Below are 15,481 nucleotides of genomic sequence, written 5' to 3'. Positions count from 1 at the left end.
TTTTGTGCCTGGTCCATTCTGGCATCTCCATTTTCTGCATGGTTATTCCCATCCTTGCCAAAATGTGATCTCCCCCTTCCCCCTTTGGTTATCTTTTAGGCTTGGACTCTGGCTTGGAAGAGCAAGTTTAGCAGACAGCCTTGCAGAAACAGAGAGGCTTGCCCTTTGCTTTGGCTTTGTCCCTGTTAGCATCTGCTTCAGCTTGTCTTTTGAGCATGGGGGCAGAGGCAGGGGATGTAGGGCCTCGAGCTTGCTGACAAAGCCATGATTAACCATAACTAACCTGCTGTACTCTTTGTCTTACTTAGATTCTTCATGGATAGGACAATGTCTGCCCCATTTAAGTTAGCGAGAGTAAAACTTCTTTAGGTATTCAATGATTCAAATGTTGACGCCATCCAGAAACACTCCACAGATACACCCAGAAATATTAAGCTATCTGGGCATGGTCAAGGTGAAACACAAATTCATCAGCCCACCATCACTTTCCTATTGAACTGTTTCAAGGTGTAGGGGCACTATAAAGGCTGCGTGGCTAGGAGCATAACCTGCGTTTTCCTTGCAGTCCAGTAATTTGAGCCTTGTATTTGTTTTTCATTGTTTAAGGCCTTCTCTCTCTCTCTCTCTTTTTCACATTCCTACTGTTCTAGAATTTAATGGCTCAAAAAATTTTTACTAGATTAGCTCTGCCTCATGCTATAATTTTTGGAGTATCTGTCAGCCTAAGATTCATTCAGCTAATATTGTTTGAACAAAAGTTATTGTTAGGTGAATGCTATTTTCAGGAGCCCAGTATGTAACTGCAGAGTGTTTAGAGCACTTGCAATGTACTGTTAAAGAAGGGAAATAGAACCGTGTCTTTGTATAACTCTTTTCAAGTGAAGAGGGAGAGAAAATGAATAGTAAACATGACAAATAAGTACGTTTTAGTGCGTGAGATGACTTGCCCTGTGGAAAGTCAAGGGGCTACTGTCCTATTTCTTGTGGTCCCGCCATCCTCAACCTGTGGTATGTGCAAAATGACAGCCTGAGCATACAGAAGACTCATGCAGGCAACTTCTATTTCCATTATTTTCATATACAACACCAATAAAATGCTTAGCACAATCAATATTTTATTTCTCTTCCAAATGTATCTATATGAGCATTGAAAATTTTTATTTTATTGTGAAACAACATGTTATAATTGTAAATACTTATGGCTTAACAAGTGGTGTGTATATGTACATTTAAAGTGGAATGATTACATAGACCTAATTAACATATTAAATAACTCATAATACTTATTTGTCTTGTGGTGAGGACCTCTGTGATTTATTTTTGGAAAATTTGAAGTATACATTATTATTAACTATATGCATGCTATGGAAAGTATCTAAAAAGAAATTGATTACTCTTTGTGTAGCTAAAGTTTTCCTGGTTCTGTTCAGCTCCTGTGGCCCTGCAGCCAGCCACTTGGACCCAAGTAAACACACAGAGACTTACATTACTTATAATCAATATGGCTGTGGCAGGCTTCTTGCTATCTGTTCTTATATCTTAAATTAACCCATTTCTATTAATCTATAAGTTGCCATGTGGCTTGTGATTTACTGGTACTTTTACATCTCGCTTCCTCTGTGTCTGGCTGGTGACTCCTGACTCAGCCTTCCTCTTCCCAGAATTCTCTTCTCTGCTTGTCCTGCCTATACTTCCTGCCTGGTTACTGGTCAATCAGCATTTTATTTATCAACCAATCAGAGCAACACATTCACAGCACACAGAACATATCCACAGCATCCTTGTGAGTATTTTTAGTTTTATGTATATTTTAAAATATATTAATGTTTTTAATTGAAATATAATTACATCACCTGACTCTTCCTTTCCTCCCTCCAGTAACTCCCAGCTTCCTTCCCTTAAATTCCTCTCATTCTTCTTCACTCCCAAGTTAATAGACTTTTTGATTGTGTTTGTCATATATGTATAGATGTATGTCTAAAAGATTTATTTTTAACTTATGTATATAATGACTTTGCCTGGATGTATATAAGTGTATCTCATGTGTGTAGTGCTCATAAAGGCCAGAAGAGGTTGCTAGATTCCCTGGAACTGGAATTACACACAGAAGGTTGTAAGCCACCTTGTTGGTGCTGGGAACTAGATCTGGGTCCTCTGCAAAAGCAGGAAGTGTTCTTAACTGTTGCACTATTTATCCAACCCCAGTTTCTTATGTATTTTTACTTCTTCCTTATACCAGTATTCCTAGAGGTAACATCATATCACGTTTTTATTTAAAAAAAATGATTTCCTCCAGAAAGAGAAGAATGAAGTTTACCATATGAGCCAAGCATTAAAAACTGAATTGGTTAGAATGATATACATGGAAAAAAAGTCTTTTGACTACTCAGATATTTGAAGGAAAAATATGTTTATATGGTTTCTTGGTACAACTGATGCTGGTCTCTGATCTCAGGGTTCACTGAATTAGGAGGAAATTAGAAAACATGAACAGTATTTATACCTCCTATTACTGTAACTTTGTACCATGTGGATCAGATGTTTACTATTTGTTGAGTGCACTTTTGAATCCTTTGTGTCTGTTTCCAAAAATGAAATCTCATGCTCCATTCAATGAAGTGCTCATTTCAAAAAAAAATATTTAATGCTCACTGTGTGCTTACCACAGTAGGGGTTAAAGTAGGAGCTCGTGGCATCTATCTTAAAAGGTTGCACACAAAACAAATACCATCTTCTATGAAGTGGGTAAGCAAGGAAACCAAGTATGAAAGATCATAGCGGACAAATTAGCATTTAAATGAAAAGTCACAGGTGCAGGCAAATTCTTTTGTTTTGGGATTTTAAGAAAGCTGTCCTTAGTTTCTTTGCTTTGCTTTTCTTTTTCTTTCAAAAAAATTGTTTTGCCATCAAAATACAAATCTCATTTGGTGATGCCAGGAGTCAGTTCACACCCTGGCAAGTACTGAACAAATGTTGTTGTTAGTATTGATCATTGTCTGTGGGAAATTATTTTTCTTTATAGGCAGTGTAGTTGAAGCAGAAATGATCGGGCACATTTATTATATTTTATGTAGGACCTTGATGTATAGTTAGAATATGCTTCCAATTTCTTGCTGCATTTTTTTCTAAGAAAACTATGCATGACTCGTCAGCTGTGGGATGTTTGTGGAATTTTAGATTTAATCCCCACCCCCTAATCATAAGAGTTCATATACCTACAAGAAGTCAGAAGAATCTCACAGATGAGAAAAATCTATAGGATGCTAGGGTTACACTACTTAATAAATAATTTTGATTTAAAATGAGTTATGGGTGCTAATCTACATGTAGAATACTAAATTTAGATGTTTCTTACTCTGCACAAAAATTAATTAAAAATGTGTTAAGTGCTTTGATATAAGATCTGAGATTTTGAAACTGTTAGAAGATGCAGGAAAATACTTCAGCTATATTAAGATATAGGCAATGACCTTCTGAGTAAGACTTTAATAGCTCCAGAAATGACAGCAAGTATTGACAAGTGGCATCACATCAAGTTAAAAGCTTATACACAACAAAGGTAACAATTACCATAGTGAATAGGAAGGCTACAGAATGGGAGAAAATATTTCCTAGTTACTCATCCAATAGAGCACTAAAATCTAGAATATATGAAAAGCTAAGGTGGGGGTCATTCTTGTGGATTCCTGAGAACTTACCCAGCACCCTGCCTCTTCCTATTCCCATGGTGTCTTCATTTATCATGGTATCTCTTTTCTTGCTCTGTCATTCTGTTTTTGTTCCAGTTTGAACCTCCCATTTCCTTATGTTCTCATCTCACATTCTTTGCCCTCCATTACCCCCCCCCCCCCACTCTGAGTTTGCTCATGTAGGTCTCATCTATTTCTCCTTCACTCAGCTATCTATGTGTCCCTCAGGGTCCTCCTTGCTTCCTAGCTTCTCTGGAGTTGTGGGTTGTAGTCTGGTTATCCTTTGCCTTACATCTAGTATCCACTTATGAGTGAGTACATACCATGTTGTTCTGAGTCTGGGTTACCTCACTCAGGATGATATTTTCTAGTTCCATCCATTTGCCTACAAATTTCATGATATCATTTTTTTTTTTACTACTGAGTAGTACTCCATTGTATATATGTGCTACATTTTCTTTATCTGTTCTTTGGTTGAGGGGCATCTAGGTTGTTTCCAGGTTCTGGCTACTATGAATAATGCTGCTATGAACATAGTTGAGCATGTGTCCTTGTGATAAGGTTGAGCATTCCTTGGGTATATGGTATAGCTGGGTCCTGAGGTAGATTGATTCCTAATTTCCTGAGAAACTGCCATACTGATTTCCAAAGTGGCTGTACAAGTTTGCACTCCCACCAACAGTGGAGGAGTATTCCCCTTGCTCCACATCCTCTCCAACATAAGCTGTCTTCAGTGTTTTTGATCTTAGCCATTCTGACAGTTGTAAGATGGTATCTCAGAGTCGTTTTGATTTGCATTTCCCTGATGACTAAGGATGTTGAGCATTTCCTTAAATATCTTTCAGCCCACTTGAGCTCCTTGAGAATTCTCTGTTTAGCTCTGTAGCCCATTTTTTAATTGGATTGTTTAGTATTTTGATGTCTATCTCTTTGAGTTCTTTATATATTTGGAGATCAGCCTTCTGTCAGATGTGGGGTTGGTGAAGATTTTTTCCCATTCTGTAGCCTGTTGTTTTATCTTATTGACTGTGTTCTTTATTCTACAAAAGCTTCTCAGTTTCAGGAGATCCCATTTATTAATTTTTGCTCTTAGTGTCTGTGTTACTGGTGTTATATTTAGGAAGTGGTCTCCTATGCTAATACATTCAAGACTACTTCCTACCTTCTCTTCTATCAAGTTCAGTGTAACTGGATTTATGTCAATGGTTGAGAGGGTGCCTGGACTGGTCTACTCTGGTGACCAGACTAGTGAATACCCTCACTGTCATCATAGAGCCTTCATCTAGTGACTGATGGAAGCAGATGCAGAGATCCATGGCCAGGTGCTAGGCTGAGCTCTGGGAATTCAATCGATGAGAGAGGAGGGATTCTGTGGGCAGGGGATGTCAAGATCATGATGGGAAAACATGCAGAGATGAGCAGCCACACTAGTGGAAACCCATGAACTGTGGACTAATAGCTCTGGAGCCCCCATAGGACCAGACTAGGCCCTCTGGATATGGGAGACAGCTGTTTAGCTTGAACTGTTTGGGGGGGGGGTAAGGCAGGGGGATCAGGATCTATCCCTGGTGCATAGGTGGGCTTTTTGGAGCCCAGTGCCTAGGATGTGACACCTTACACAGCCTTGGTGCAGGGTGTGGGGGGGTTTAAACCTGCCTCAGCTGAGTGAGCCAGGCTCTTTTGACTCCCCATGGGAGACCTTGACTTGGAAAATGTGGGGATAGGGGGTGGGTTGGGGGGAAGGCTGGCGGGGGTGGGGAAAGGGAAGGGGGGGATCTGTGGTTGGTATGTAAAGTGAATAGAAAATTTCTTAATAAAAAAAGAAGAAAAAAAATAAAAAAGAAAAGAAAATGGGTTCACAAGTTACCTAATAAAATAAATTACATTAGTTTACATTAAAAAAATAAAAGCTAAGATTTAAACAACAAAAGAATGAATAATTCAATCTATAAATGAGCAGTTTAATGGACACTTTTCAAAATAGGATGGACAAATAGCTAATAAATACAAGATAAATGTTCAACATCTTTAGACACCAGGGAAATAGAAGTTGAAACTACACTGTGATTTCATTTTACATTAGGTCAAATGGGTATCATTAAGAACGCAAAACTAACAAGAGTTGGTAAGAATGCAGCAGGAAAGAATTCTAAAGCACTGGTAGTTAGAACAGAAATTAGTCAAGCACTATTGATATGGGAATGGAGTCCCTCCAAAACTACAAAGTGGAACTACCATATGATCCGGAAGTACTCCTCTTGTGTATGTGCTCCCAAAGTCCCAAAGTCAGCATATAACAGGGATACCTGTACAGCCATGTTTACTGTATAATTATTCACATAAAAAATTATGTATTGTCCTAGGTACCCTTTAGTAGATGAATGTGTAAAGAAAATGCATGCATACATAATAGAATTGCATTCAACCAGGAAGAGTAATGAAACCATTTTGTTTGCAGGAAAATTCTAGAACTTGAGATCACCATGTAAAGTAAAATGGACCAAACTCACAAACCAACCAACCAACCAACCAACCAACCAAACAACCAAACAACAAACAAACAAACTACCATGTTTCTTCTCATATGTAGAATCTAAAAACAAACAGACATGAAAATAGGAGGACACTTACGGAACAGGAGGGGTTCCAGAGGGAGTGAAAAGAGGTCCTAAGAGAAGACTGTGAGGGGAGGAAGGTGGTGAGCATGATCAAAGTACATTCTATGTGAACATTGGGAGGAACAGATGCCTTTGCCCAAACCCAAACAAATGGGCACGAAGACAAAAGAAGGCAGAGGAAGTTAGACTTAAAAACATTCTTAAATTAATTCTTTGAGAATTTTATGCAATGTATTTTGATCATATTTACCCCCTAGCTCCTCCCATAACCTTCCTTCTCATTTTCTTCTTTTCTCCCTATTAAATACAGTTTGTGCTGCCCTTCTTGTCTTGGGAGTGGGGTCTGGTATGGCATGTGACCGACCTACTGGGTATCAAGTTACTGAAGACTTCTTCTCTTAGCAGCTATCAAATGCCAATAGCTCCTCAGATAGAGGTGGGAATTTGTGCCTATGCTCTATGCTGGGATTTTACCTGGCTTGATCTTTCCCAGGTCTTGTGAATGCTGTCTCGATCTCTGTGAGTTCTTATGTGCAACTGCTGATGTTGTCTTTCACTTCCGTCTCTTACAATCTTCCCATACTCTCTTCTGAGAAGATCCTTCAGCTCTAGGGAGAAGGGTGGCCATTTAGGGTTGAGTATTTTACAGTCTCTTTTCTCTCTGCACATTGTAGAGTTGAGGATCTCTGGAATGCTATTTACTACAATGAGAAGCTTCTTTGATGAGGGTTGAGAGATGCTGTAACTATGAATAAGTCATTAGGAGTCATTTTAATACTGTGTCCATTAAATGGAGTAATAGCATTGGGTTCTCTCTTAGAGCTGTTACCTATCTAGTCACAGGTTATTGGTCTCTTTAAAAGTGCCGGATATAGGTTCTGTCTCATGGAGTGAACCTTAGATCCAATCAGAAAGTGGTTAGTTACTTCCATAACATTCATGCAATGATTTTACTAGTATGCATATTTTATTATACCTGTTATTGTTGTAGTTTCCAGGGTTCACAGCTAGGTGAGATTGATGATTACTTTTTCCCTTTGGTAGCGTACATAGTACATTCAAACACTATGAAAGCTAGTTGGTATAGATGAAACTTCCAGGTGAGTACCTGCCTAATTTCTCCATGTTCTATGACTCAAATTAACTAATGAGAGAGAATCTGAAATAATAAAGGCATGGGTGAAAAGAAAAACATTACAATAGATACTGAGGAAATTCAGAGAATTATAAAAATATAATTTAAAAATCTATGCTCCACTAAACTGGAAAAATATAAAGGAATGACTGATTCTATAAGATACATACAACCTACCACAATTAAATCAAGATGAAGTAAATAATTTAAATAGGCCCATAACAACCAACGAGGAACAAATAATAATTAAAAATCCTCTAACAAAACAGAACAAGCAAAATAAAACAAAATGCCCAGGTCCAAATGGATACATCACAATTCTACTAGATTTTCAAAAAGAACATAAATATTTTTCAAATTATTCCATAAAATACAAAAAAGAAGGAACATTTCTAAATTCTTTTTCTGGATCCTTGTTTGCTATTACCTCAATTTGTCATGTTGTGGACCAGTTGTGTTGGTATGTGAATGGGGTGTTAAAAATGGTCTCATCTTAGCTAAGGATAGCTGTAACTTCTGAATCTAGGAGCCAACCTTCTATAGGCTGTAAAGTAACTTTAGCTAAGATGGCCAAATCAAACTTCTATCTATATTTACAAGAAGCCTAGGTTTATCATTATGAGACTGGAAACACCTGAAACAGGTAACTCTGATCCAGAGGTCAGCTTCACACCAGGTGTGAACAATTTATCTATTAACAAGATAAATTTAGGGTATCAATAAAATGCTAAGAATATTTCATCAAGTGATGTAACACATGCCTTTATTACAGCAACTAAAATGTCTTCAATATATACATTATGCATATGCATTTCAGACTTAATAATTGCAAGTGCAGAGTGTAGCAGGAATTGTTAGAAGTTCTTATTAATAAAAACAAACCCAGTTCCAGTTATTGGGGTGAATGCTGGAAGATCAGAGAAGCAGAACAAGCCACAGCCACCTCACGTTGCCAATTCCAAGCTTTTAGGCTTAACCAGCTCTAGTTCCTGGTATTCACGCCTTATATACCTTTCTGCCATCACTTCCTGGGATTAAAGGTGTGAGTCACCATGCCTGGCTGTTTCCTGTGTGGCTTTGAAGTCACAGAGATCTGGATGGATCTCTGCATCCCAAGTAATAGGATTAAAAGTGTGTGTGCCACCATTTTCTGGCCTCTATGTCTATTTAGTGGCTGTTCTGTCCTCTGACCCCAGATAAGTTTATTAGGATGCACAATATGTTGGGGGACATAATATATCACCACAGTGGAGCTTGTTTTTAGATAAAAAATCCTTTCAAGATTCTGATCTGATGAAATTCTGGCAGTTCTTGCCCAAGAATATGCACAAATTCTTATATAAAATTTGACTCTACCACTGAAATCCTTCTATAGACTCTAGCTTAGGCAATTCTATCATCAGCCATTGCCATGTGAATATTATACATTTATAAGAAACTCAGTGTTGGGCAACTCTACTTCCCATCATGGCTTATCTTGTTGATTTTTAGAAGGTCTAAAGAAAGAGTCTTAAATGTTGTCTAGCTCTATCTATGATGTTATGCTCGGTACAGTCCACAGCAGACAAGGTAGTGTGGGAATGAACATCCAACTACTGAACTTGAAGTTACATCCCCCTCTCTAGTAATAATAGAAAGTCTTTTGGTTATCAATGCTAATAAACATTTATTAGGTAACTATTATACAGAAAACACATTTGTAAGCACTGGAGGAAATATAACAACCAAATCCATGTTATCCATATTATTAATTTATTTCATATATTCCAAATACAAAAAAGATAGGAATACATTGGCAACACCATCTCTAGTCTTCTTTGAGATCAGTAAAGAAGCCATGGAATGTTGGAACAGGAAAGAGAACTGGCAAACCCACAAACTCACAGACAAACCAGATATAAAGCAGAAAAAGAAATGGTTTATAAATTATTAACTCTAAGATGTCATAAGCACTTTCTGAGTGAGAGTGCACATTGACATTTAGAGGACATTTTGTTCAAAATAAAGCTAGAGAAAGACAGAATAAACAGCTGAAAAACTATAGCCCAGTAGCATAAAAATCATACTCTCACAGGGAAAGGATTTAATAAACAATAATCATTGAGGGAAAAAATAAGTCAAAACTCTCAGAAGCTTCCCCATGCAGAAATTTGTGTGATGTTAGGTTTTCTAAAGATAGTGTTAAAACTTAACCTTCATAGTCAAAAGGAAAGCAACAGGAGTGCATGTGGATTAGTTATAAGTACCTATTTTTATATGTAGCATTTTCTAAGGTTGTCAAAGCAAATCGCTGTAGAATCAATGGCTTAAAGTGATAGGAATGGGCTCTCCCATTGCTCTAAAGCAGTGGATCTCAACCTTCCTAATGTTGTGAACCTTTGATACATTTCCTCATATTGTGGTGACCCCCAAACTTAGAATTAGTTTTGTTGGTACTTTATAATTCTAATTTTGCTACTGGTATGAATCACCATGTACATATCTATGTTTCTCATGGTCCTAGGTTCCTCCATAAAGGGTCATTCAACTTCCACAGGGGTTGTGACCCACAGGTTGAGGATCACTGTTCTAGAGGCAGCAAATCTGAGCCATGATGTGGGCAAGGTTAAGCTCCTTCTGAAGCCTCCAGGGAAGGATCTTTCTCTCCTCTTCCTTGCTCTCATGATGTCAGTCTGTGCTATGTGGTTAACAGCACAATGAGATGTTATAGCTGGGAGTATGTAGTCACAGAACAGAGTAACAGTGCTGGCCATGCTGGGACCGAACCTGTGTAGTCAGTAGGTCCAGGTTCTTATTAAATAGTCCTAAACACATTCAGTGCTGAACTTTGTGAATATTCTCAAAGTACTGATAATGAACTTCCAAAGTATGTATCTAAATATCCCTGATAATTGAAAAAATACAAAAAAAAATATTTTCCCCTGAGGGGTCCTGCACTCTGTGTCCTGTAGCTTAAACATGACTTTCAGAAGCCTTACTTCCAGTACATTGAAAGAATTGCTATTATGCAGATTGACTGTGACCTTTGGAAATGTCGGAGGTGATGTTGACTAGGGCTGGAGCATCTCACCTGTACAAGAGGCTGTCTGTTGAAGAGCTTCTGTATTCATGGCATTGCAAGGTATCTCTTCTTGCCTGTCCTCTCTTAGAAAACAGGTTTTAGCACCAAGGCAATTCACTTCTTACAAAGCAGTTCTCATTAGAAAATGTCACAGCATTAGAAAGTGTTGGGAAAAGGAAACAGAAAGATCTGATCAGTGGCAGACTTAGGAGAGGAGTGCTCTTCTGATGTTTAGAAGATTGTCGGCAGCCAGTCATTAAACACACTCACTGAACAATGGAGTGGTTCTGGGATTCTCCAAAATTCTAGACATCCAGTTGGAAGAAAAACACTCAAAATCTGTGTTGAAAATAGTTAATACTTAGTATATTTTGTTTTCTTAGCTATATTCTTGTATATAAATATGAACTGAATTAATTAATTAAAATATTTATTGAGTACTCCTAGGGACCAGTCCTTTGCCAGGTCTTTCACAAATTTAGTATTATTAAATTATCTTAATATACCTACAACATGTACATACACACATACACACACGCACACACATACACACAGACACATGGTGGGGGGTTGTCTGAGACAAGTTTTGAAAAAATTTCAAGGTCTCCCTGATGAAGATGAAATGAGATTTATACCCATGTCTTTTTAAAACCCAGTTTGTCTTATGGTAGGTGGACTTGCCAAATTCTACATTTCTTTACTGGACTCTCACAGAAAACAGCCATTTTCTTGCTCCTGTACAAGGCTAGTGATGGATAAAATTAAATTGAATGGAAAACAGTTGTTACTGTGAGTCAGCAACATAAATAGTGCCTTTTGATGTGAAATGGTAACTAAATGTTGGCTTGTTTTTGTTGGCTTGTTTTTATTTCTTCAAAGTCTGTTGCTTGATTTAATGCTAGAGAGAGAGAGAGAGAGAGAGAGAGAGAGAGAGAGAGAGAGAGAGAGAGAGAGAGGAGATGAGCAAACAAAATTATAGTTTACTTTAGAATTATCTGAATTGGAATTTAATTGGAAATATTTTATATGGGAACCTTGATTTGAGTTCCTACAACTTCAACTTTTGTGGTATTCACTTTAGTGAACTGAATTCTGTTTCCCTCACTGGCATCAGCTTGAATTCTCTTTCCCTCACTGGCATCATTCTTTCACTCTATAACTTCCAGAGGAGACCTTTAAGTGAGCTGTTTGCTATATCTGAAGTTCCAAGCTCAGATAGGATGTGTTTGGTCAGCATCTTCCTCCATGGCTTTTTAAACATTTTTGTGGGTTTCATACAACATGTTTTGATCGTATTTTCTCTTCCTAGATCTACCTCTCTTCTTACACGCCTAACTTTGTGTCCCCCTCCCTTTTTTAATCTGTAAGGCCAATTCGTGCTGCCTAGATATTTTTGCATGTGTGGTCTTGTACTGGAGCATGCTCAGCTTACCAGAGGCCACACTCTTAGAAAAAACTGCCTCTTCATTTCCCAGTAGCCAACAGTTGCCAATAGCTCCATGACTACAGGTGGGATGGTGTGCTTAGCTCTCCCCTGCTTGCTAGGATTTGGTCTGGCCTGGGTTTGGTCTTTTGTGTGCCGTCACAACCATGCCTGTGTGAATGCTGTGTGTTCTGTATGGCAAATGTGTTGCTCTGATTGGTCAATAAATAAAACACTGATTGGCCCGTGGCTAGGCAGGAAGTATAGGCGGGACTAACAGAGAGGAGAAATAAAAGAACAGGAAGGCAGAAGGAGTCACTGCCAGCCACCACCCTGACAAGCAGCATGAAAAGATGCTGGTAAAACTCTAGCTACAGCTGTGTATGTGCTGCTGTGTCCAGAAGACATTGTTTTTATGTAGTCATATACTACCCCTGGCTCTTACCCTCCTGATTTCTTATTTCAGGCTTTATATCTGTTTTGAATTTTTCTATGTAAGGCATTTGCTGTTTTTATTGCACCATGACAGGCATCTACTATACAAAAATAATAAGGCTTATTGATAGGAATCAAGCATAGGGACTATTATTAAAATAAAAAGCCTTGTTGGAGAAAATGGGATCAGATTTGAAGGATGAACAGATGGAGATAGTGTCTGAAAAGCCTGTGTGCCAAGGGCTGTGGGAGTATACAACAGGTGACAACTAGTGTTTGACAAGTTGACCTACCGGATGTGTAACTCCCTGATGGCAAAGGCGTGGGATCACTGGCTGTGGAAACCTGCTGTTTTCTGTCTGTAACTTTCTCAGGTGCCACTGCTGTGCCTCCCTAATAAGAACAGCTGTGGGGTGCTTCCCAATGCCCTTTGGTGGTGTGCTTTACATGTATGGGCACACATATAACTGTGGATGTTCAGGAAGATGATTTCTGTTTAAGCTATATAATTTTGGTGTATAGAAATAATATTCAAATATTTTACATTACCCAGACTGACATAGGAGTCTCAGTTTCAAAGACAGCATTTTACACATTTGGCAAAGACCTTAGAACTAGTCCAAAACAGACTAAGCTGCCTCTACAGAGACTATGCAAAGACTAATTCCCAGGCGTTGTCTATTGCTAATCCAAGGCCAGGCTGTTTACACCAAGACATAGTCCTTGCAGCAGCCCCCTTTCTGCATGTACCCTGATGTGCAAAAAGGTTCAGCCAATTGTTTAACATCTGGGACTCCCCACCAACGTAGATCTATGTGCATGGGTCAATGTGACATTACTAGCCTAAGAGAAACTCTGTGACTTATCCTGTGTTTTGAGAATGGGTAGGGCCCTGAAAATGTAACTTATAATTGTCAGATTTTGGATGTGGACAGAGCAGGAGTGATGTAGAGAGAGGGGCTGAGGATGAGCAGTAAAGGAGAGCAGGGCAGCGGAGGTGGAGAGAGAGAGAGAGAGAGAGAGAGGGAGAGAGAGAGAGAGAGAGAGAGAGAGAGAGAGAGAGAGAGAGAGAGAGAGAGAGAGAGAGAGAGAGAGAGACTGAGCGAGAGGGAGAGAGGAGGAAAGGTGTAGAAAGAGAGATGTGGAGGCAGTAAAAGTGAATTAGAAGCTGCTGAGTAGAGAATGATAAGGAATGAAGAGCTAATTAGGAAGCTGTGAACAAAGATTTTTCAGAGAGACTTTTTTCAAGATGAAGTAAAGATAAAGTTACCATCAGAAAGCGCCTGTGTTTCTTTATTTCTCCCCTCAGATAGAAAAGGTCTAGTCCTCAGCTTTAGTTTCCCAAACCCTCACTACTCTGAGGTCTTCTTTTTGCTGCCCTGGAGCAGGTTGGGAGCTGGTATGTGATGCCTGTGAACATGGCAAACTTTGAACTAGTCATGTACAGTGGGAGAGGGAGTCTTCCGACACAGAGGTTGGGTTAATCATGAGGTATCACCAGTGATCTTAATTTCCCAAAACTACAGAGGCAGTCTCTTAACTTTAAAAGCAAATGTTTTCCCAGCACTCTGCTAGAATGCTATACAAGTTAGTGAAAAGCTCAGTCCTCCAATCTCTAACTGTATATTCGGTTAAGAATATCTCTTGTCAATGAAGAGTTTGGAAAACTTATTTAAAGACATACTCACTGAAAAATATTACTATGTGATACACTTAGATTATGAATTAGTGTGATACATACCCGCCTGCAAACATATCCAAGGAAGGAAGAGGGCCCTGTGAAAATGTAATGTATATGATGATCTCACCTGTCAGAGACACTGGAGCATGGATCCATGATTGGTAAAATAGTGAGAACATTGGGTCTGTCTTATTTGTGTGTCTTTCTGAATGTTTCTCTCTCTCTCTCTCTCTCTCTCTCTCTCTCTCTCTCTCTCTCTCTCTCTCTCTCTCTCTCTCTCCTCCCTCCCCCTCCCTCACTTCCTCCCCGCTCCTTCCTGCTCCCCCTCTCTCCATGCACATGAATAGCAACTTTGTATGAAATTTGAATTGTTCCTTCCCTGCTGATTGAATTCCGAGTTTGCTTCTACTATGGCACCTGGCCCCGGCTGACTCATGCTGGCATACACAGTGGGACTTGTCAGAGTGAGCACTTGCATTTGCTCACACTCCAGTTTCAGACTTCATCTTTTCCTCACCAGGCTTTACGTTCTGGGGGATCCATAAATCAAACTATGATAGATAATCTAAAGATATTACATATAACAAGAAAATAATAAAATTAGATTGCTATAAGTCAAAATTTCACAGGATCACCTGTAATATACCACTGCATGCAATTTTTTAAAAGTAAAAGTAATTTTTTTATTTAGAATATTTTTATATTTTTACATATCAACCACAAATTCCCCTTCTCATCCCTCTTCCCGCTCCCCTCAACTCCCCCCACCTGACCCACCTTCCATCCCCTTCTCCAAAAGGTTAAGTCCTCCCATGGGGAGTCAGTAAAGCCTGGTACATTCTGTTGAGGTGGGACCAAGCCCTTCCCAGATGCATCAAGGGTGAGCAATGCGTTGGACCACAGGTAATGGGCTCCAGAAAGCCAGCTCATGCATGCAATTTTTAAAAATAAAAATTTGGTAGATATTAGTGATCAAAGAATTATTTTTTAAAATTCTCAAATCACCATAACCCTACCAACCAAATACATTAATTACTAAATAATTATTGCTCATTCTTGACTTTTCCTACCAAAAATTGCTTAAAGAATAAGTAAGCTCTGAAATCACTTTGGAAAACACATAGTAGCATTAAGTATAATTTATGCCAACATATACATTTTTTAAAAGAATTACACAAGAATTCTAAGTCCTTAGAAACAAGGAAACAATAAATATCCAAGGCAACTGAAACACTGATTTGATCATTATACTTTGCATCTGTACATTATTATGTTGTCCCATGCTGGTATGTGGTTATTGTGCCAGTTAAAAAGAAAAGGTTAAAACAAAACCTGAAGCATTTCCTGTGTATCTTCACAGAAACTGAACCACCTGAAAGATCTGCCCTCCAAGAGCTAAAGAGTGTGAAGGTCATGGATATGACCCCAGATTCTTCTGA

Source organism: Peromyscus maniculatus, chromosome 6 (genome assembly GCF_049852395.1).
Source record: "Peromyscus maniculatus bairdii isolate BWxNUB_F1_BW_parent chromosome 6, HU_Pman_BW_mat_3.1, whole genome shotgun sequence".
In the NCBI taxonomy this organism is placed as follows: Eukaryota; Metazoa; Chordata; class Mammalia; order Rodentia; family Cricetidae; genus Peromyscus; species Peromyscus maniculatus.
The sequence above is the reverse complement of the archived record's forward strand: the minus strand, read 5'-3'. Positions refer to the sequence as shown.